The 23,546-nt window shown below is 37.0% G+C and overlaps 1 protein-coding gene across 4 annotated transcripts in view; it reads right to left on the bottom strand.

The window, feature by feature from the left end:
* Positions 1-23,546, bottom strand: part of MIPOL1 (mirror-image polydactyly 1) — a 213,822-nt gene that overhangs the window by 183,816 nt on the left and 6,460 nt on the right. For 3 of the 4 annotated variants that reach the window (XM_072427692.1, XM_072427691.1, XM_072427690.1), the window contains exon 2: positions 1,034-1,120. The exons of the other annotated variant lie outside the window; for it this stretch is intronic. The gene's annotated coding sequence lies outside the window, so the exon portion shown is untranslated. The remainder of the gene's footprint in view (positions 1-1,033; positions 1,121-23,546) is intronic. 4 annotated transcript variants of the gene reach the window in all.

Genomic DNA, 23,546 nt, shown 5'->3' with positions numbered 1-23,546 from the left:
ATGTTGTGATATTACCAACAAAAGACTGCAGGATGCATGAACAAGTGCTGTACATACAGCATCGTTCTGCTCTATCAAGAGAGGAGGGTGAGAATGATGCAGCGGCACCCCCCTGTGCCTTCCCCTCTTCACTTTCATTGTAATCGTTCGTTGTTTGTCGTCCGTAGATCCACCGGGACAGATCCATGAACGACGGATGACGAGCGCTGTACACAAGCCAGATTCTCATCTGATATCAACCCTAAAACAATTATTGGAAGAGAATCATCTGACGTGTGTACATTGCCTACGATGCTAGCCCATAGATGACATAATTATGTAAATCTTGGTGTCTTTTGCGGTGCAGTTCTCAGTCATGTTCACAGATGTCTGACATAGATCAGCCAATGCTGTATTATTGTACATTTGTACACCTTGTCAACTAGCACAGTGTGAATTTAAATGCGGCCTGCCATAGAAAGTCAACTTTTCTAAATTGACAACCATTGTAATTGGAATTGAAATACCTGCACAACTACTGGAAGAAGACCTGAAGAAAGTTGAGAATTATGCCTAGAAACTCTGTTGTTGGAGAATACAAAATGTACAGAATGCTGATATAACCAACAAGTTCTGAAAGGAAAACATTACTTTCAGAGAGACTGACCTTTGAAACAGTCGTAAAAATGTCAATTTGAATTACATTGACAATATGGCTCTGGTCTGAAGCTCTAATCCAACTATATCAGTGTACCCCATATTTGCATTATAGGCCTATTTAGATACAGAATATATGTATGTTATTTAGCTTTAGTATGTTTTTTAGCTGGTAGGGTAGAGACTAGCCGGAAAGGAATCACTTTGTCACAGATAGACGCCATGAACCTTTTTTTTTTTTTTTTACAGTACACGGTATCTAAGAATACCTGCTTGTCATGCAAAGTTTACTTTTTTACAATTACACATGCAACAAACAAAGTAAACAATCTAAAAAATATCCCCACCCTATATCTCTATGTATACAATAAAGCATATTTTCATGAAACAAGCTTACCATGAAAAACAATTGTTCAGTGTCCACAGCAGTACACAGCAGTGCCCATGTCCTACATAAATTCTTTTGTAACAGTAGCGGTTCAGTCTAAAAGTCAAAGACAACCAATTAGGCAATGAAGAATTTTCTACCAAAAATGATCTGCACCCTATATACATTTTGTATTAAAAATATAAAAGGTTATACAGAGCAAAAATAATTTGTATCCTTGCAGTGTGTTCCCCTCTGCACCGCTTAAGTTCAGTGCTTCTGTCATCTAAGTGATGAGGAAAGAGGAGTAAAACCAACCTAATCCCTAACTCCTTGCTGTGCTATATTGATCCCCAGCCTCTTCTTAAGCCTCCCTGTTCAGTTGCTTGATTTGCTGACACTCAGGGCTTGATTTATTGAAGCTCTCTAAGACTAGAAAGGATACTTTTTTATCAGTGAACCTGGGTGATCCAGCAAACCTGGAATGGATCGGGTCCACGGATAAAACCATTTGCCAACAAATAGCAAATTACTTTTTAAGAAATCCATTCAAAGTTTGGTGGATCACTCAGCTTCACTGATAAAAGTGTATCCTCTCCAGTCTTGGAGCGCTTTATTAAATCAAGACCTACGAGTCTATGAGCCTTGCACAGTGCAGGATGATGCAGAGACCTTGCCTGCAAACCAGAGCATTTGGCAGTGGAGGACAACTCAGCCTATATATTTGTGGATAAGAGGACAGGTGGGAAGAAATTTTAGGTGGGCAGCAGCCCCTGTATTGTGACCTAAAAACAGCTGGGTGGGTACTAAAAAGTTCCGGGTGATGCACCCGGCTAAAAGGGGCTGGGGAGAACACTGGGAGGAAAGGTACTGTTTATTTCTTTCATTAAATTTTAACTTTCTGAACAATGTAAAAATTGTAGGAAATACTGCATTTACACATTACCAATTTAAGGTGGCTAATTCAAGGCAACACTTCTAACTATTCTAATGGCTTTTACTAAATTTAGAAAAATCAAAATAGTCTTTGTTAATATCTTTGTTAAATCTTAACAACAGGAGATCAGATTGCAAATACAGATCTGAATGACTACGTACACACTTCCAATTATTATCGTTGTTAAACGAACGACGAACGATCCTGCACGATATCTACGAACGATCGTATAGCACCGATCCTGCACATACAGATAACGACACGATCGTTCGTAGATATTGTACACACAATAGATACGATCGTTTGAGCGATACAGGGAGTGACGTGCACGACAGGAAGTGAACGAACGTTCGTTCGTCACGCATGCTCAGACCATGGACGATCAACGAACGATCGTACACACGAACGATGGTAAACGATCGTCGTCCAATCCGATCCGCCGGTCCGGTCGTTCGTTTCCAACGACTTTCCTCGTTCGTCGGCGTCGTTGGTTACTTTTTTTACGAACGATTTTTGCCCAATCGATCGTTCGTCGTTCATTTTGAACGATAAAAATTGGAAGTGTGTACGCAGCTTTAGGATGGAACACACAACTCTCCTTCTCTACTAACAGAAAAGGACTAGACTGAATGCTAAGCCTGTGAAAGCAATACACAAGTGCTGACTAGAAACTTTCTGTAATTAATGTTTATTTCTAAAAAAATGTTTATTAAAAATAATGAAAAAAAAGACGTTTTTTGATGAAAAAAGAAAAAAAGAGAACTATCTCTATACACACACACACACACACTTATAAAAAATATATTTGTGATCACCATAGCTAACACTTTAAATACATACATGAATTATAAAAAACTTTACAGAACTATGCTGTATAAAATACCAGAGACAGTACACTAATGTTGCCCTTTTGTAGTTAAAAAGCACAGTTTGACCACATAACAATAAAAAAACGTGTACACTAAACAGAGAGGAGGGCAAAACTTCCTCTCTAAGTCACAGGTCATGGATTCAATACTACAAGGTGTTTTTAAAATATGAAAAAATGAGTATATCAAAATGTTCCCAAAGTACATCAATCCTAAAATGTGTGACAAAATAAAAAATACAAATTAATGTTCTATGTGATGTCTGTTACAGATGATGGGGATGTTCCTTGCACTAAGTATATGTGAAAAAGCTAAGCTGCGCATGTGCAGGGCCAGCTTGGTTGCCACAAAACTCAGTAATCCTGGCTTCCCTTGCGTGTGCCGGGGATAAATGAATGATTTCATCCCTGCACAGCCAACTAGGATGGACTAAGATCATGGGCATAGGGTGAAAGGCAAGATGGTGGCACCCTGTGATGGGTGAATTGCACAGATTTAGTTCCACTTTAAATTTCCCACTGACAGCTATCATTTACTGCACATGCATAGGTGAGTAAATGAAATGTAACTGGTGGATTTTTTTTTTTGTTTGCCAGGTTCAGGTTTGATTTATTGACAATGAACACACATAGGTGGAATAATAGACATAATTTAAAAAAAAATTATAATGACACAGTTTATGGTTGAGACACATGGGAAGACGTACACAGGGTCTCAAAATCTGTATCCTATCCTTGATGTCCAACATTTAAAATTGTTCTGTAATGATCACTTCCCCATTATTTGTACCAAACACAACCGTATCAATAACCTTTTAATCTCTTCGGTATTACCTCTGTGTTTCTTACAAACAATGTTTTTTAATTAAAAATAAAACATTAGGATGGAGTGTGAAAGCCTTGCTTATCCCATCCAAAACTAAAAATAGAAATTGCCGTAGCAGAAAGAGGAACCATAGCTCCAACCAATCAAGCTGGAAGAAAATAAGGAAGAGGATGGCAATGTTCTGCAACGGAACGGACACAGGTGAGTAGAGCGGGTTTGGTTCTGCTTTATTTTTCACCTAGTAGCAAAATGAACACACAAAGAAAATCATTATATTTGAGTTTTATCATAGATATCCATCATTCTCATCTCTTTTTAGGTCATAAGTTAGTAGGATCATATCCTATTAGCAATATGTATGGAGGAGAGAAAAATGCGATTATCCAAAGACGTGGCTGGCAGAATCAGCCATACAGAGCAATACTATAAAGCCAAGTATGCAGCCTGGTTATTCTGAAATCACCTCTGTTAGCAATATTCTCAATTGACAAAAATTGTATGTAACCCAGGAAAATGTTTTCCTGATACTGGTAGGAATTCTGTGTACTACTTATTCGCGCTTGGCTATAATTTTCTATTCATAGAATGCTTTCACATTTACCAAATACAATCACAGGTCTAACAATATATTTAGACTGTCACCAACTCTTGTCTCAAACTCCACTGTGCACGTACATATAGGAATGGTACTCTGGTATTTGTAAAGTGTTGCTGAATATATGGAAACATGACAATAAACAATCATTATACTTTAGACTGCTGCAGTTCTAGTGGGTGACAGATGACACACAGTGTAATGTATTGGTATTGCAGGTAGAGATAACAATACAAAATTAATAAAGAAAAAGTTTGGGCTATACATTTTAGGCTAAAGTAACATCTACCGGTATTGCTGTTTTCAGCATTCAGTGTCTTGTCAGACTTGTCATTGGATAGTCTGCATTGAATTACAATTATTCTTCTGGACAAACACAATTAAGGAAAGCCATCTATACACCAGGATTGTTTAATCATGTGAAGGCAAATGTTTAAGTGTATATCAACATTCCATTGTAAAATTGAACCAGGCTCTACCCCTCCGTAATGCATCTCAAGCCTCTCTTTTGACTCTTTAATATGATGGGTAGCTCCACTGGTCAATAGGGAGGCTCAGGAAATGAGAAGGGCAGACCCTAACAGTCTTTGCTCTGGTCGACATGGAACAACACAATCAAAAGGGAAAAGTGCCGAGACATTCCCTTTAGTATTACCTTCCACATCTGGCTATTGGGGATCACAAATGCACACCAAAATGCAAATTGTTTGAATTATTTGTAATTTTCTAGGAAAACAGTTAATGCTGTTTTTAAGAAAAAAAAAAACTTAAGCTCACACCAGTACACCAGTATGAATTCTAATATCCATATCTATCTATCTATCTATCTATCTATCTATCTATATTTATATATATTTATTACAATATCCTGTATTCTGGGACAAGGCATACAATATGCTAGAACCATAATCAAGGCTAAAGAATGAGTAAGTGGAGAAAGCTACAAGGCAAGCAAAAGGAGGGATTTAAAAGACAGTCACAGGGCAAAGTACTGAAGGTGCCAAAGGGCAAAGTACTGAAGGTGCCACAGGGCAAGCACCACACACAAGGGAACCACACACAAGGTAGAAAGGAACATTTTTTTTTGCACCTGGGAAATACTGCAGGGTGTAGCTGAGAAAGTTTCTTTAAGGTCATATAGCGGTCAGACATTGCAGTGCCTTTTGTTTATAATGTTTATTTTATATAAATAGCTAATCTGCCTACACATAAAAGGTTCCATGGCTTTTAAGAGCGGGAGATATACAGTTTCCAAGGCGGCAGAACAGGCACTGGCATGCATGGCTTCCCCAGAGCTCACACAGCTGGGATTTCTAGCAAATAGTTTACGTAGTTCTTCCAGAGGTTACAAATCAAATGAAACTACAAAGCAGCACTCTGTGGCCAATATTTAATGAAGATGCTTCTCCCAGAATGACCAACATAAAGGCCATGAAGGAGACTAATTTTAAGGGGAAAACCCTGGAAGATTGGTGACTTGTGGCAGAATATTTACAGAAAATCATTAAATCATGAATAAAGTTGTACGTGGCAACAATAAAAATCCAGGTATAGCTTTTCATCAAGTTGGAAAATGCAAAAGAATGACCAGCAGAAATTAAAGAACCTTTTATACACCAAGACAACCCATGGATGTTAATGGATATCTTTTCTAAAGTGATAGCAAATAAACAACAACCTATTTATTGTACATTGCTGCATAATATGTTGGCGCTATATAAATCCTGTTTAATAATATTATTAATAAAAACTTCATATACTTCATGTTTTAAAACTTAAGAGAAGTACTTTGGAGTGTTGCAGGCATTAACCTATTATCGTATACAAAGCAATTTAATACATTTCAGCCCAAATTAAAAGCACACCAAAAGCTTGTGGCTCACAGGGGAACCAAATTTACTGAATGCTCATAACTTGAATATATAATCATTTTCTAGGGATAGGTATTACGGATGGAATGCTCCATAAATACAAAAAAAAAATCTTTATTAAGGTGAAATGGGCAGCATTGTGGCTTAGAGGTTAGCACTCTTTGTCTTTGCAGCCCTGGGTCCCAGGTTCAAATCTCGTCCAGAACACTATCTGCATGGAGTTTGCAGGTTCTCCCGGTGTTTGCCTGGGTTACCTCCGGGTACTCCTCCCACATTACAAAAACATGCAGTTCGGTTAATTGGCTTCCCCAAAAAGTTGACATTAGACTGTAATAAAGACATATGACTATGGCAGGGACATTAGATTGTGAAGGGACAGCTAATGACATGACTATGGATTTTGTACAGCTCTTTAGATTATGCTGGCGCTATATAAATACTGTGTAATAATAATATAATAATTTAAATTAAAAAAAAAAATTAGGACAATAGGTACATTTTATAGCTATGTTTTCTCTATTAACACACATTAATGTTTACTTTAAAACTGGATGCATAAAAGTTAAAAATATTCAAGAAGCAAAAATGATACATTCTGAGATCCTCACATACAACTCTATACAGTGTCAGGCATCTGGATGAAGTTCAGTCTGTTTGTGTTATTTCTTTTGTGCCTTGAAATAACAGGTTTGGGTTTCTTGTTGTTTAATCCTTTTAAACCTTAAGCTAAAAAATCCTAAATGCAATATGCTTTAGATTCTATGACATAGGTGATGTGATCAGTACAGCCAGACACAGCACACAAATTCCTTTAATAATGCAGAAGGACGTGCTATTGTATCTATACACCAGGGTTTCTCCAGAGGTTGTTAGAAGTTCCTTGAGAAGTTTGTGCGCTCAGGTCAGTTGACCTTACACCAATGATCATTTTGGCTATCTATCTGTAATCGTGACATTCTTCCCACTGGTCACCAATGTAAAAGGACCTCTGGAGTATTCAGGTGTGTGTTAACAAAATAGCAAGGAGCAATGACATCTGAAATGATCCTAGAGAAAATATTGTTGCTGCCTGGAAGAGTTATAAGGCAATTTCCAAACAATTTCATGCCCAAATTCTACAGTAATAAAGATTTTTCACAAATGAAAACATTGAAGGTAGTTGCCAATCTTCCTAAGAGTGGACAATTCCAGCAGACAATTCACAATGCTCAGAAAAAAAAAATAGAGTCAAGGGCTAAATCTCATACTCAACAGGCATCTATTAACAATTTCATGACAGTAAAATCAGAAAAAGACTGAACTAGCGTGAATTTTTGACGTTTGGGAGGGTTGCCAAAAGAAAGCCAGAAAGAAAATTAAATATGGCAGCACAGTTTAGGTTTGCAAACTTTCATGTGAACAAACCAAAAAACGTCCATTGGACAAACAACACCAAAGTGGAGATGAGTGGCCATAATGCTATGGTGAGACCTTAAAAGAGCTGTGTGTGAACATAAATTCCTTCACAATTTTTTGAAAGGCTGAAAAGATTACACACAAAATGATACTTCAAGTTATTACTTCTACAAGCTATTGAATCACGGGATGTACTTAGTCTTTCACAAATGGCTTCTCCATGTTGGCTTTATTTAAAAAAAAAACAAAAAAAAACTAATAACGCAGTGAAATCTGTTTTACAGGTTGGACTTCCATGTAGGAAATACATTGGGGCCAACTCTATTATATTAAAAGAATAGTTTCTTGATGAAAGATGAAAAAAAGCTTTGTGTTAGAAATTGCTGTATGCAACATATATCATAGATGGTGGGCTGTAAGGCTGCTCATCATACATAGAACTTATTTATTGTTTATTTTCCTCTAAACTTACTGTCCTTGTTTCACAGTTTAGGGCAGTTATTCTCAACTTTTTTAAGATGGGTGAACCCTTGAAAAAACTTTCAGTGTCTTCAGGAAACTCCTTCTATAATTACTATATCCACAGGTATATTAGCATGGTGGTCAGTGAGAAGAATACCTCTGAGAATGAATGAATCAGTAAGATAAGATGTTACCTTACTGATAATCAAAAATATCAATGATGTATGTAAACTGACCACAAATTGCTCATTGCTTAAGGAACCCCTAGCAAACTCTGGAAGAACCCTGGGGTCCAGGGAACCATGCATGTGGGCTTTAGCCACCAGTAGGGGCAACCCCTGGGTTGTCTTTTTCAGTCTGTACCTAGCAATGATTATATTTTGATCTTTTTAAGGTTTACTAAAAACCTTGATGATTTTACTTAAGTTGATTCGTAAGTTCTTTTCTTCCTCAGTAAAAACCTATAGTTCTTTCCCCAACTAAACTCTCAAAGTTATTTCTGGTCCTCAAAAGAGAGGTGAACACAAGAGGAAAAAAACTGAAAACCCTGTTATGAGTAGCTCATGGTAGAGCCATCTATTCATGTCTTTAAAAAGCACTAAATAACTAACACTTGCCTGTTATGATTGGCAGGTTTTGAAAATTTCCTTCAGATGTAACAGCCAGTTCAAGTATACAGCAGCCAGGAAAAATACAGCCATTTTCGTGCTACCGGGCAAAGTGCTAATTGTGCAGGCTGAACAGTTTAATTGGAAGTCTGTATGTATATCCATCTACAATATAACACTCCATTACACATTTCTGTGACATGATGCACACTAGTCCCCTCAGCTGATGTTATGAATGGTTAAAAGCTGCTGCATCTACTGTAGAACCATACACTAAACAAGGCATTTAAAATGTTTTGACAATGGGAACTTCATCCTAGGTGTTAATAGTGAACTTTATTTGCCAGAACGGGAAAAGAAATCATACGAAAAGATGAAAGCCAAGTTAACAAAGTGTGAATCTTACAACTAAATCAAAGCATGGATAACACAATTAATGATTATACAATTTAAGATTTCATTAAATGCACTCAATGTCAATTAAATATTTTAAAGACCAGCCTTTTTTTTTTTAATTTCATTTATTTTTAAAAATAATTTCTGTATGGAATATTAACCTTAAAACCAGACCTGTCCCCACTAGCACCTATTTTCTAGTGAAATTTACTACCAAGCGTCTAGGTTAAATAAAGTCCACCATCATTTAACCTATTTTATGTGAATCCAGGCTGTAATGAATACATCTCCTGGGTGTTTTGAACATATTGTTATGTAGAATGACTCTCACTAGAAGGGAGGGTTGCTCCCAAATACCAAAAAAAAGAACCTTTGATTTTAGCAGACCAGAGAGATGATGGCAGGAAAAAGGTATATATAATGGGATTTTATTTTTGGCGGTGGTGGGAAAGCAAGTAGGGCTCTAATGGATGTATTATTTGTAAGAAGTTTATATTCAGGACTAAATATATATATATATATATATATATTTTTTTTTAATCAAGTAACATGATCAATCATATATAGATTTTCATCATACGGCTGCATATGATGACAATCTATAAATGATATATCATGTTAACTTTATTAAAAAATATATATATTTAGTCCTGAATAAAATACAGGCCAATTCAATGTCCTTGTTTAAAAAAGACCTGAAAAGCAGGAGATAGTAGTTATATCCATACTCTACTCTTTCACTAAGCAGAAAGGGGTTCTTCTGTTGTGGCTAAGATAGGATTAAGGGTTCTGGCAGACATATATTCCTTACAGCAAATAAATATGCTTTGCAAACTTCTATAAATGTACATGATAGTAAATGTTTATTTATTGAATTAAAAGTTGTTCAAAATATATTTTGAAATATGTCATTTTTCCATCAAAGGAATAGTTAACAGAATATTATGTAAAAATAAGAAGTGAAGTACTTTTTCTGTACCTTGTCTAAAGATTACTACAAAAACACTGAATATTATAAGTGCAGATATTATAAACATTTTAGACTGTTTGTAGAAGCATGTTCCAATTTTCTGATCTGTGTAGACGCCAATGTAAGAAAATCCGCTAGGTAACGTGTCATTTCCTAAGTATAGGATTTGTACAAGATTGGTTTATTTAAGTTTGGGTTTGCTCATTTTTCAAAATTTAGGGCTAAAGGATCAATGACTTCAGAAAGCTAAGGGGGTAGACCTGAAGGATTAACAGGTAAATGTTTAGTTTTTAAATAAATCATTTTAATACAAATAATATTACTGCATAAAACATCAGTTTATATCCTTGTAAAGGTTTAAAAAATACATAAAAATAAAATTGTCTAAAAGCCAACATTGCAGCTCTCACAATAAACAAGTCACCAGTCAGTTCTTTAAATACTTTCTTTAATAAAAAAATAAAAATTCTAATTTATGCATATGTACCGAGCCTTACTTCCAGCATTGAGTCTTTCCTCAGACGGTTTTACTCAATATCAGCAAAGCTGGGCCAGCCACTAGTACCTTACGCCTCAGTGACCTTCTGCACCATCAGAGTTTGCACCAATACATTTTTCTGCTACTCCAGTGGCTTTCTCTCTATACGCTGGTTGCCAACGCCATACTTCCTGGGTATCCCAACTGCTAGCATGGATTTATAACCAGTGTAACATTCACTTTGAGCTCCAGCTGCATACTTCACCACAGACCATGCCAAGAAGCTCCATGTTGCTCTTAAGCCTCCTTAGCAGCCAGTGCCCTTTTAAACCTTTGCAAAGAATTTCTAACCATGGCTCAAACTATGGTTTATTTCCATACTCTGGCAGCTGAGCTTCCTTGGAACAATGAGGCTTTCACAGCTACACCTCAGAAAGGTGTGCTATGGGTGAACTGGATTACTGCACGTTTCCTATGGCAAGTTTCCTATTGCCCTGATAACAAAACACACTAATGCATTCAAACCATACTCAGGAGAAGATTCAGCAGAGTAAGTCTCTTCCTCAGATGCAGACAGTTTCCCCATATTCAACCTGTCTTGGTAAATTCAATGGTAAATTCAAATGGTTCCTACAAATCTCAGTACAAGAGACCATACTATCAAGTGGACTGTTCCCTTCACATCAAGCCCATCTGAATGATGATCCGTGTGTTTTATCATGAGATCAAATCCTTCCTTATTCTCCCACTAGCCACTTTGGAGGTTCTCCTGGGTCTTCTCTGGTTTTTGCCACATTCCATTGTCTTGAATTGGTCTTCTTTTAAGTTGCTCTCTTTGATGCCTTACCAAGGTACTGCCAGTCAAGCTTTTGTTGGACTATTCAGATGTTTTTTTTCAAAATACAAGCAGTTACCATCTAATTGTCCATACAAATGTATCAGAGGCTGTGTATATCTTATCAACTACTGAAACTCAAGTAAGATCCAAATACAACACTTAAACCATGAAAAGTGTTTAATCCAAAAAATATTACCCTTTGGGTGTAAAAATCTTCACTGAAAAGAAAGACAACATTCTCCCAGTCCTCATTACTGTGGTATTAATGACATTACCATGAAGGATTATTACCATGAAGGACCCGCTGCCCCTAATTGGTGAGCACTTTAGGTTTTTACCAAACTAAACAAAATTTATTTCAGATTAGAGAGGGACAAGAGGTAGACAGTGTTTGATGGGTTTGATATATTTTAATGAATATTTATTCATTCCATTTGGCCTCTGAAATGCCCATGTGGTTCCAGCACATTGTTAAAAATGTCCTCGAAGACCGTTTCTGTGTGTAAATATATATATATATATATATATGCTACTCCTCTTGCAGCTTGTTGCAAGATATGTTGCAACATAATTCAGAAAATAAGTGTAAAATAAGTTCAAATGGCAATAAAAATAGTAGCTGTCCAGCTGCTTCAACCACCATATGCGTTCCACAGGAGTGAAAATCTGTTCTGTCTGAAGGGGTGCCTCAAATTATTTTGTGTACATATCTTTTTAAAAAATTAAATCAAATAAATTATATGAATAAAAAGGTTTTGGCTTTAGATATTTAGTAATCAGATATTTAAAAATGTTCTGCCTTTGTTAACAACTAACTGCCATACCTATGAAATTCTTTCCCCCACCACCTTATCATCCTACATTCACCTTCCTTGAACAGGTGACAAAGTATAACTTTTAATTTTTTTTTTTACCCTTGCAATACATTGTGAACGTGGAAATACGTTGTGGAAATAAAAAAGAGATGACAGCTTAGGAGGCAAGAGGGGTCTTTACCAAGACAGAAGGTGATCAAGCTGGATGTTGGACTGGTGAGCTGACATTGCTTTGCTGCTGAGTATGCACTGAGTATGCCTTCATATTGGACAGTAAGACAACCATCACATGGTACCCTCATCAAAAATGTAATATGAATAAAAACAGTATTATTTTAACTTGTTTGCTGAAATATTAAGACTGGTTTGTTGTAGGGTACAAAGCCTACAAAGGGTGTTGTGCTTTTTACCAACCTAAAAGTACCCTTTCAGTTCAGTCGCACTTTGCAGTCGCACTGTAGCTCGATTACAATTGTTTGCCATGAAGAATTAGTTCTGGTGACTGATGGATCCCAGGATATGACTGCCTGACATTCTAACAAACAGGATCTAGGATAGGATGTGCAGGTCTTAGTCACTGGCGAACAGTTGCATACTAATGACATTCAAACTTGCATACAAACTGCTCCGGTCATACCTTCTCCATCAATCAGTCTGCAGTGAGAAGAACAAACACAGCAAGTGATTATATGTTCAACATTTCTGATGACTGATAAGCAAAAACCGAAACCACTTAGTATATTGATTGGTTCTACACTGGCCACAGTTTAGGTTGGCCTTATAAATAAAATATAAATCCCACCTTTTTTAATTTATTTCCCTGTCGAATTAAATGGTGCTTACATTTTTGGTCATAAACATTTTAAAATATTTCCATGAATGCTGGCCTGCTTCTGTCAGTGTGTCTAACTGTGCAGCCCACAACGTGTTCCATGAACTGATATGTGACATGACATAAATAATGTAATTACTTAGCATGTAATCTACTAATTTTTATATTCCTTATTATGATTATTAGTATTATTAAAAAACAGTATTTATATAGCACCATCATATTACACAGCACTGTACATTAAATAGGGTTTCAAATGACAGACAGATACAGACAGTGACACAGGAGGAGAAGAGGACCCTGTCCAGAAAAGCTTACAATCTAGGAAGTGGGGGAAGTATCACACAATGGAATGGATGGAGGGGAGATATGGGATGGTGGGTAGTAGGGTAGTGAGGGATTAGGAGACAGAAGAAGATAAGTAGGAAAGTATGAAAAGATGTGCTTTGAGTGCTCTTTTAAGTGAGCAGAAAGTAGGAGCAAGCCGAATAAGACGAGAAAGACCATTTCAGAGAGTCGGGGCAGCTCTAGAGAAGTCTTCTCATGTGATGAGGTTATGAGTGAGGAAGTAAGTAGTAGATCATTGGAGGAATGAAGAGAGCGGCTAGGGGAGTATTTTTCTACCAAGTCTGAAAGGTAAGTAGGATACGAACTTTGGAGGGATTTAAAGGCAAAGCACAGGAGCTTGAATTTGATTCTATGGTGAAATGGAAGCCAATGAAGAGAACTACAAAGAGACAGAGCAGAAGAGGAGCGGAGGGAAGGATGGATAAATCCGGCTGCAGGGTTCTTAATAGATTCTAGAGCAGAGAGTCGGGTAAGTGGAATACCAGAGAGGAGGAGGTTACGGTAGTCCAGACCAGAGATAATGTGTGTATACTTAACAAGAAATTTCAATGTCTCCAATGTTTGCTGTGTTCTAATTTTCATCAGTGACATTAAAGACTTTCGAGAGAGTAAGATACTTGTGTCCCCTACTGCACATTCTGACTTTTTCTTCTGATACATATATCACTGCTAAAACCTTCAGTGAAGAAGGTACAGTGAAGGAAAGAAGCAGAGCTCACGGTGAGGGATAGTGCCATCTCTGTCAGTAATTTTTTTGGGCATTGCAGGGCTGGAAAAAACATGGGGAGTACAGCAAACTGATACACAGCCCGGCCATGACAAGGAGAATTAACAGCTACCTGACATATCCAAACCTGTGTACAAAAAGAAAAGGACTAGTAAACTTAGCATCTACCTACAGATACTTTTATGACTTCACTGCTGGTAAGGCATCTTCTCAAACTGAGCAGAATCATGAAAAATCAGAAAACATACATGAAACATTTGTCAGCTGGAACAAAACCATCCGACATAAAAAAAAAACATTACTTTCTTTATTACAATTTACTATATTCTCTGGGCATACTTAAAAACTAACAGATTAAAAATTTTGCATAGTAGAGAAAAATACAAAAAAATGGAGGTTACAGGAGGTTATTCCATGCCCTTAGATCTTTTGATGTTTTCCTAGATAAAAATATATATTTTGTATGACCAAATACATTTGGAATATCTGATGGGCACACTTCTTTATTCAGTGCACCCAAAAACAGTCATGTCCTTTATATCTTGATAACGCTAGCAGCCTAGCACAGTGCTGTTTGTACAGCATAAAAAACAATTGAATTATCTTTAATGAGTGAAGCTGCAAGATAAGCTGGTGAATTAACAGCAATATGTGCTCATTATGTACTGTGTCTGATAAGCTGTACCCAAGGTCTCTCGACCTGGCAGTGCCTCTATGAATATATATAGCCTGTATTGGAAACTGAACTCTAGGTAGATAAAAAAGACATCCGACATCCGAGGAGGCCATAGCCAAAACAGTGAGGGAACATACGGTATGCTAAAATATCAAACCAAGTGTCAGGATCATCTTAAATTATTATAAATAGCCTACAGAAAAGTGAAGCCAAAACTACTTATGGACTAATGTACATCAGACAATGTAAAGAGAGTGCAGCTACTGACTGAAAGGTTTTTCTGTCTCTATATATTACAGTGTTCAACCAAGCCAGGTGGGAAGAAATTGTAGGTAGCTGGCAGCCCCTGTATTGTGACCCAACTCTTTAGTAATTACCCAAAAACAGCCGGGTGGTTACTGAAAAGTGCCAGGTGGTGCACCCAGCTAAAAGGGGCCGGGGAGAACACTGTATTAGACGCAAAGCAATAATATATCATGCTTTCTGCAATGAATCAAACTGGGGTGCTATCCTAACCTGAAAAATTATTAGGGGTGAAATGAGTAGTAGTACGTGTAGTACCAAAGAAGGGTGTAACTACATGAGCATCAGCAAACATTTTATACCAGGCTATGACAAATACACTGGCAATGTAATTGGCATATTCCCATGCGGTTTTGTGAACGATGACTTTTCCTTATTAAAGCTATATCTAGGTTAACTTTTTAATTTTCAATAAAGAAAGAAGGTTCTAATTCTTCTCTATTCTATCAAAACTAAAAAACAAAAACATTGGGGGTTTAGAAATACTTTTCTTTATCACTGCATACTAAAATGTTATCAGGCATGGTCAGCCATTTAAAGTATTCATCAAGGTAAGAAAAAAACACATAGTAATAATAATACATAGTATTGCAACACCTGAACATGTCATTATAATTTAAAAACCCCACAAGTTCAGTATAATACTTGTAATCTACCTGAAATCTTGCTATAAATCAACAACATACAACATTTTTGTGGCGTCACACCCCTTCAGTGACCTTTGGTAGACTACTAGATTGTAAGCTCTTCGGAGCAGGGTCCTCTCCTCCTGTGTCATTTGCAACCCCTATTTAATGTACAGCGCCGCATAATATGTTGCGGCTATATAAATCATGTTAATAAAAATAATAAATATTAATAATAACAAATAATCAACTGCTCCTATTATCAGAACTCCACAAGATAAGGCTGCGTACACATGTCAAATTTTATTGCTGGAAACAATCTTTCATGATTTCCAGTGAAGAGTGACAATTAATGAACGAGCACTGTACACACAGCAATAGTTCCATTGATGTAGGGCGACTGCTCTGCACAAATTCTCTCCCAAGACAAGCACAACTGTTCATTTCAGACGACAATCATCTGATGTGTATATATAGCCTAAAGGCCAAACATTCCTAAATCTAAGATAAGAACTAGGAAGGCTCCTAAAATAATAATAATAATAATAATAATAATAATAATAATAAAAGAGTGTGATAAATACACGATACAACTTAAAATTTCTGGCATGATCTGGGGCTTATCAAACAAATGTAATGGTAAGTTTTCAATGGTGTATTGGCTAGACCAAGTTCATTGTTAGGGTATACATACACTTCAGAGGTAAACTCTAACTTTGCTAAAGGAAATGCAAAAGTCATTTTTGTATTTATTATCATGAAAAATATTTTTATTTTAACCTACAACAGTTCTCCAAATCTATCAGGGGGGGGTTCGGTATGTTGCTTGTGTATAGAATGCCCCAGAAATCTATTGCAGTAATAGTTTGATGCTATTTTGTTTAGGTATCCCCTTCAATAACAATTTCATCTTATAAAATCCAGCACATAAGGCTTGTTGGCTTCTGAAAGGATACAGTCTACATGGGAATACAATAAATGCATACCCTCCGATTCAGAAATTATTTTTACGAAGGTTTCTAGAAGTCTATTACTATAATCCTTCAATCAACACAAATAGAAAAACACAAGAAATAATATGGTGACTTTAATTGTGTAATTCATGATCACACTGCATTTGGCTTCAAGTTAAAACAAGCTATTAATGTAATGTTATCTTGGTCTTAAGTGTTTGCTAATCATCCACACATGAAGGTCAGTCAGCACAAAATTGGCTCTGGGTCATAAGACTGACCTTCATAGGACTGAACTTTTGTTTTGGCTCAGGAAAGAAACGCCTCTTGAAAACCAGAGGGACACCAAAATGGTATAATCATCTAATGATTTCAGAGTTAACCCAAGAACAAATAATTAATTCAATAACAACAGTTTTCTTAATTTATTAAATACAGTTAAGATCATTTCAATAAATTTAAATTGCACACTTCTTTAATTTTACAATGTCCATTGTATGAAATCTGTAGCTTTGTGTAATATTTCAGAATCTCCTAATTCACAAGGTTCATAAAATGCAAAATTCATCACATTGAGGGTCTGATATTTTTATCTTAGTCAACGTGTTGCAGAAATGAACTGTTAAGAGTGGTGATAGCTGGTATAGGAAGTATTGGGATCAATGTTATTTTAACAATTGTAATGTTAACCAGGGTTCCTCCACAATTTCTAGGGGTTCCACGAGCAATGAACAATTTGTGTCTCTCAGGACAGTTTACAACAATCTGGCTATCTGTAAGGATGACATTCTTCCCAAGGCCAGTAATGTAAGAGGAATTCTTCTAAATGACCACACTAATGTACTGTGAGCTGAAGATATATTAATCATAATAGGGGTTCCATAAGCAATTAGCAATCTCTCAAGTCAGTTTATTTGACATCAATGATCTTTTTGATGTGTAAGGGTGATATTACTCCCACGGGCCAGCAATGCACAAGGCATTCTTCCTACTGACCACAATACAAATGTACTGTGAGTATAGTAATTATAGTAGGGTTTTCCTGATGACCTGAAAGTTATTTCAAGGATTCACATTTTTAGTAAGCTGGGAAGTACATACTGCTTTTACTTGATGCATTAAAGTACAGCCCATTCCTCCATGGCCCTCTGCCCTACATACAGGCTGTACAGCCTAAGCAATAGGATTCATACATTAGTTACAATTTAAATAGATCAAGCACATTATATATGTATTGCGAACTGAGTTGCCTATAGCGTCAGCATTCTGCCCTAATATTGTTTTTTTTTTTTTATATGGGATTTTACTGGATTTTTAAGAACCTACAAAACTTTGGAATAACAAAGGTGAAGCAGCTATACATAGGAAACAAAAATACAAATATAATAGTATTAAAAAAGTAGCTGAAATATATGTTAAATCGTAGGGCACATCAACAAATCTTGTTGGGAATATATTAAGTGGAGGACTTAAAACATCATATATTCTGGATCACTCAACTGTTCAAAATGCTGTCAATGAATGCATTGCATTTACCAAGAAAGTGTGAGACTCTGGAGTTGACACCCTGCAGTTTCAGTAATAAATTGTTTTTAAATATTAGTGTTATTCTTCAGAAAGGAAGAAACAGAAGGGAAGAAACAAATATCCTGCATACTGAAATGAGAGGATCTAGAGACACAAAGGGCCTGATTTATTAAAGTTCTCCAAGGCTGGAGAGGATAGAGGATAGCAAATGTTTCGAATCCTGGACCAGATCCATTCCAGGCTTGCTGGATCACCCAGTTTCACTGATAAAAGTGTATCCTCTCCAGCCTTGGAGAGCTTTAATAAATCAGACCCAAAGTATCAGCAGCAGTTTATTGGTAAAAAGAAACTAACCAAGCTGATGAACAATAAGAAGAGAATGACCACAATGCAACAGCGACATCTAGTGGGCAGAATATGTATTTACTGCAAACAATGGTAGCCTGTAAATCTGGAAATATTAAATATCAAATATTGGGAAATAAAATATGCTGGCAAACAAATTACACAATACATAACTGCATGGCTGCAACAAACTCATCTGTCTTGGTAGGAGATGAAAGACACTGGTTCAGCAAGTGAAGTATAACAAAAGACACAGGCAACCATTTATTGCTGCTAACAATCACTCTTAGGGCTGTACTAGTAGGCATATAGTATAATTTATTGTGTTTTGGTGAGCCCGAAGAGTTCTAACCCCTCCCTACTTTATGCATACCTATAAACATGCTTCACATGCTGTAATGTAAAATGTAATGTAAGGCTGGATTTAAAGGTTATTTCAATGTGTTTTCTGCAATTTCACCAAAGAATGGATTAAAGTACCTGGATACGGCTGACAATAATAATGTTTTAAGCAGATTTGCAGCTTCTTGCTTGGGATCCAGGCCTTAGGTGTCCTGGAAGGAATGGTGGGCTGGACACTCCATCCAGAAATTTAGGGTGACTAGGAAGTGCTAGGTACATGATAATACAAGTAATGTGCTTTTAAGACTAGGGAGAATTGGAGCCTGAGATCATGTGGCTCAGAAAGGCCGTGTGAGGCCTTTAGGAAAAAAAATGAAGAGCGTGCGAAGCCTGCGAACCTGGAAAGCCAAGGAGGCCATTTGCTGGTTTAAGGTCTTTCAAAAACCAAAGCTGATCAAAGGCTGTCATTGTGTATTATATTTATTGTTTAAATGAGTAGAATAAATAAAATGGGCATGGTTCTGTAACCCAACCCACCAAAATTTGTTTGTAGAACGTAGCTCCATCCAGCAATACAAAAATAATACTTTTATAGGTTTTCTATATTTCTGTACAACAATCTAGGTTATGCGGCACATCATGTGTTACCTGACCCCTTATTCTCTGCTCCACAAATTAAGATCCTCTCCAGCTCTCTATCCGAAACATTTTGCAGACATACTGGTGGGTCAAACATAGCACCATATCCCACTTATCTACCCTACAAGCCTAATCCAGCAAAAAGTAAATACATTCACAACTAATACAACTTTCATAGTAATATTACTAAATTACTAAGTAAGTGTCTCATTGTTGCACCATGTTGGTACGAATTAACTTGTCTGGAAACAAACAGAAGGATTGCAACATGATATATTCAAAGCTTACCAAGAAGGATTCCCTGGTAATGGTTCCAGCGAATATGAATTTCTCAGATACAACACAAGGAAATACTTTATCTTGTTTTTCTAACATCTTAGGATCCAATGTAAGTACAGTATACAATATTACAGCTGTATGTGATACAAAGACAAACATTTTCCCTAATATGGCCAATTTGTGACCTCAGCAAGCAAGGAAACTCCCAAAAGGGAGATTATTTTAAAGCCAAAATGCCAATGGGCAAAAGTGGAAGAGATAAAACACAAGCCAACTTTTTATGATTGTCTTTGTGACCCCATTCGGACAAACCTCACTTTCTATTTTATGTGACAATAAGTAAGGAGACTTCTAGAAATCTCGGTAAAACCTCTATCACAACTTTAATTTTTATCAGTGTCCCCTCAAACACAACATGGGTAGCATTCTAAACAGGTTGGCTGGAAGATATACAATTGTCTCACATCCAGAAACAGAACACTCAGTGTTTAAGAAAATGGAGTCAATCAGGTTATATGGATTGTAGTAGTAGAATAAGTTCACTTAATCATTTTCATTTATTTGACTTGTTTTTAAGTCAAATTACTTGTAAAGTAATGTTTTTTTTTAATATGCCTAAAAGTTATATTTCAGCTCCGACTACATAATGGTTGGATGGTTTTTACAATGACTTTTTCTATAACTGGGGAACCCCAGGGTCAAGGTTTATGATCCTCCAGCCAGTGGCATCACAAGCCTACCCTGTTCTCTATGGAGAACTTCCATCTACTTTACAGAACTAGCATGAATGTGGATCCCCTCCTGGAGATTCAAAGAAGCCGAGGGAGCTCTGGTTATAGATATATACCTGAGGACACGAAAAACACTCTAAAACATAACATAGTTACATACAGAAACTGAATATGAACAGGAAGAACTGATATTGCCAGCATACCCTTCATTGCAAACTCAACCAGTTTAAATAATAACTCAAAACAAAAAATAACTTGGATGATGCAGTCTGAGAGAAGAACACACTGAAGTTTCCAGTTCTTTAACTAGGCCAAGCTATTCAGCAAAAGCTGCAATTAGAAGGCTGAGACAAACCATTTAACACTGGCAGCTGTGCTTACAATTATCAACTTTTATTCATTTAGTTGAATTCTCCATTAGAAAAGTAAAAAAAGCATGAGGCCAAAGCTATTTAAAAAGCATTGGGTACCAACAGCTTCTCCTATAGACAATGAGGAGATTAGAAATTGGAGATGGTTTTTCTGGACCTTGTTCCGTGAATCACCCGATTACTTGACGATAGCACAAATAGACCATTGATTATATATTTGTATCCTTTCATTCCTAAGTCAGTCAAAGTTATCTATTTCCTTGTGCATTATATGTTCAGCTAAAATTTGGAAAACAAATCCAGGTTGAGTCCATGGGGGTTTCTCACTATATGGTTGACATTGTTATGCTGTATTACTTTAATGTTATATTTCCTTGGAGGTATTAAGAGAGTTACATGTGAATTTTTTACCTCCCTGGCAGTATTCCAGAGTGTGGCTCGGGGTTAATTTTCAGTGCCAAAAATTGTAACCCTGAGCCACACTCGGGGTGGAATTTCACAGGAGTTTAAAACTCTTACCTGGTTCCCGCATTCCAGCAGCATCCTCCAGCAGTGCCCGAGGCATCCTCCAGCGATGCCTGGCCTCTGCTTTCCCTGGCAATGCCTGGCTGGCATCTGCACCCCTGGCATGTGAACGTCGGAAGGTTAGGTTACATTTTCTTTGCACTGTTGTTTTGTGCTTTATTTTCGATGTATGCAGCTTTGTACATATGTAGAAAGAGATTGTCATATTGAGTATTTATGTTTTGTTATATTTGTATGTTTTGTAATTCCCTTTAGTTGATTTACCCAATAAAGATTTAAATTAAAAAAAAAAAAAGAATTGGGTAGAATTAAGTTTCAATTTGTATTAATTTATGTAAAGTGAATCTAAATAAATTAGTGACAATATTATTTGACTATATTAGTCATCTAATACTTCCCCCTCCAAAGGTGCTGCTGTGCCAGGGTGGCTACATTCCTCCTCCACTAATTTAGTAGAGTCAGTGTTGCCACTCCAGGTGAGTAAAAGGTTCACCCTACCTCAGGATTGAGCGATCCCACATGGCTCTTCATGGCTTGCAATTTACCACTTGAAGGCACACACTGCAGCGCTGGTTCTTAAAGAACCACCCTCTGCACATTTGACAGCTGGAGGCAGTGAGCGGTACACTGGTACTACTCACTTCCTTCCCTATTCATTTCCAATAAAACAGAATCAGGGAGAAGCCACTATGAAGCGTCTACCAAGTAGCAACCTGGTGTGAGGGAGCAGTAAACGCACTGCATCCTCACAAGTGTGAACCTAGCCTAAGTGTTTTACTGGCCAGATTACCTAGTAATAATGTAGCCACTAAAAAATAATGTAGACACCACATCCAAATTGATGAGCTGCAATATATTACACATTTGTTCTCAGGTTCAATTACTTCAAATCACTTTAAATGAAAATATCACATTATATATGATCTTATCTTAGTGCAACATATCAGAGCCATAAAGGACCCACTCACATGCTGCATAACAGGGTCCCATAGGGCTTTGAAATGTTGTGTAAACGTTATCATTTGTGATGAAAAAAGTGTGGACTTTGCAATAAAGTGCGGTGTTCTGGTGACAAATATTCTTCTCTCTTACTTGAGACCAGTCGGGAGTTGCTGCAGCATTCTAAATTCCTACCTGTTGCAGTGTATAATGGGAATATATATTGATAAGTTTATGAGTATTACCCCATACAAATGGCTGGATGATGTATCTGGTTAGAGAATTTCTTTAAACCAAATATTTATCTCATGCTGAAGTTTACAATGGCCAGGATGCCACACATTATGTAAATAAAACCAAACTGTTCATCAGCTATCAAACCAGATGGTTCTCATGGAAGATGTATATACTTTACCTAACATTTGTTATTTTTGCGTAATAGGATATGATTCTTAAGAACTGTTAATCAAACATCTTTTCAATACCAAGTAACAACTCGGTAACTGTTCCAATGGTCACATTACCAAGTGTGAAGGAAGGTGTAATCTGCAGCTCACACCTGAGCAAATAAACCAGGGGTGTTATCCACACACAGAATCACACAGACATAGGTTGGACAGGTTACAAGTGTTCTATGAAATGTTCTGCAGCCGCAGGTGGTTGTAAAGATTACTTCCTAAACTTTAAAGCTGCGTACACACCTGCAATTTTTCTCGTTGGAAAGGATCTTTCACGATCCTTTCCAACGAGAAAAGACTGCACGATGCATGAACGATGCTGTACATACAGCACCGTTCATGCTCTATGGAGAGGGGAGGGGGAGAGCGACGGAGCGGCACCCTGCTGCGCGCTCTCCCCTTCCCTTTCATTAGGATCGGTCGTCGTCCATGGATCCGCCAGGACGGTCGTCGGACGATGGACGACGACCGACTGTACACACGGCAGATTTTCGCCCGATAATTGGCCGATACCGATTATCGGGCGAGAAAAATTTGCCGTGTGTACGCAGCTTAACACTTAGGACAATGTAAAATTGGTGAGTTTCTTTTGCACATAGGAAATTTAAAAAAAACAAAATGTTTTTTTTTAGTTTTGCAAAAACTTCAGAAGTGTTAAAACCTCTATGTGGTTATTTTTTGCTGCCCATGTCCTGCTGAGAAGATGCCCCTTTAGTTCCTGTTCTGGAGACACAAAAGAAAATAAAAGAAAATCTTTGTGATTTGTCATAGGAACCAATGTCCCAGCTATTGATATTTACACAGGTTGACATTCAAAAATCCAGCAACCTCTGTAACATTCAAAATTCTGGATTTTTGAAGGT

The sequence above is a fragment of the Pyxicephalus adspersus genome, chromosome 12, assembly GCF_032062135.1.
Source record: "Pyxicephalus adspersus chromosome 12, UCB_Pads_2.0, whole genome shotgun sequence".
Classification (NCBI taxonomy): Eukaryota; Metazoa; Chordata; class Amphibia; order Anura; family Pyxicephalidae; genus Pyxicephalus; species Pyxicephalus adspersus.
The sequence above is the reverse complement of the archived record's forward strand: the minus strand, read 5'-3'. Positions and strand labels throughout refer to the sequence as shown.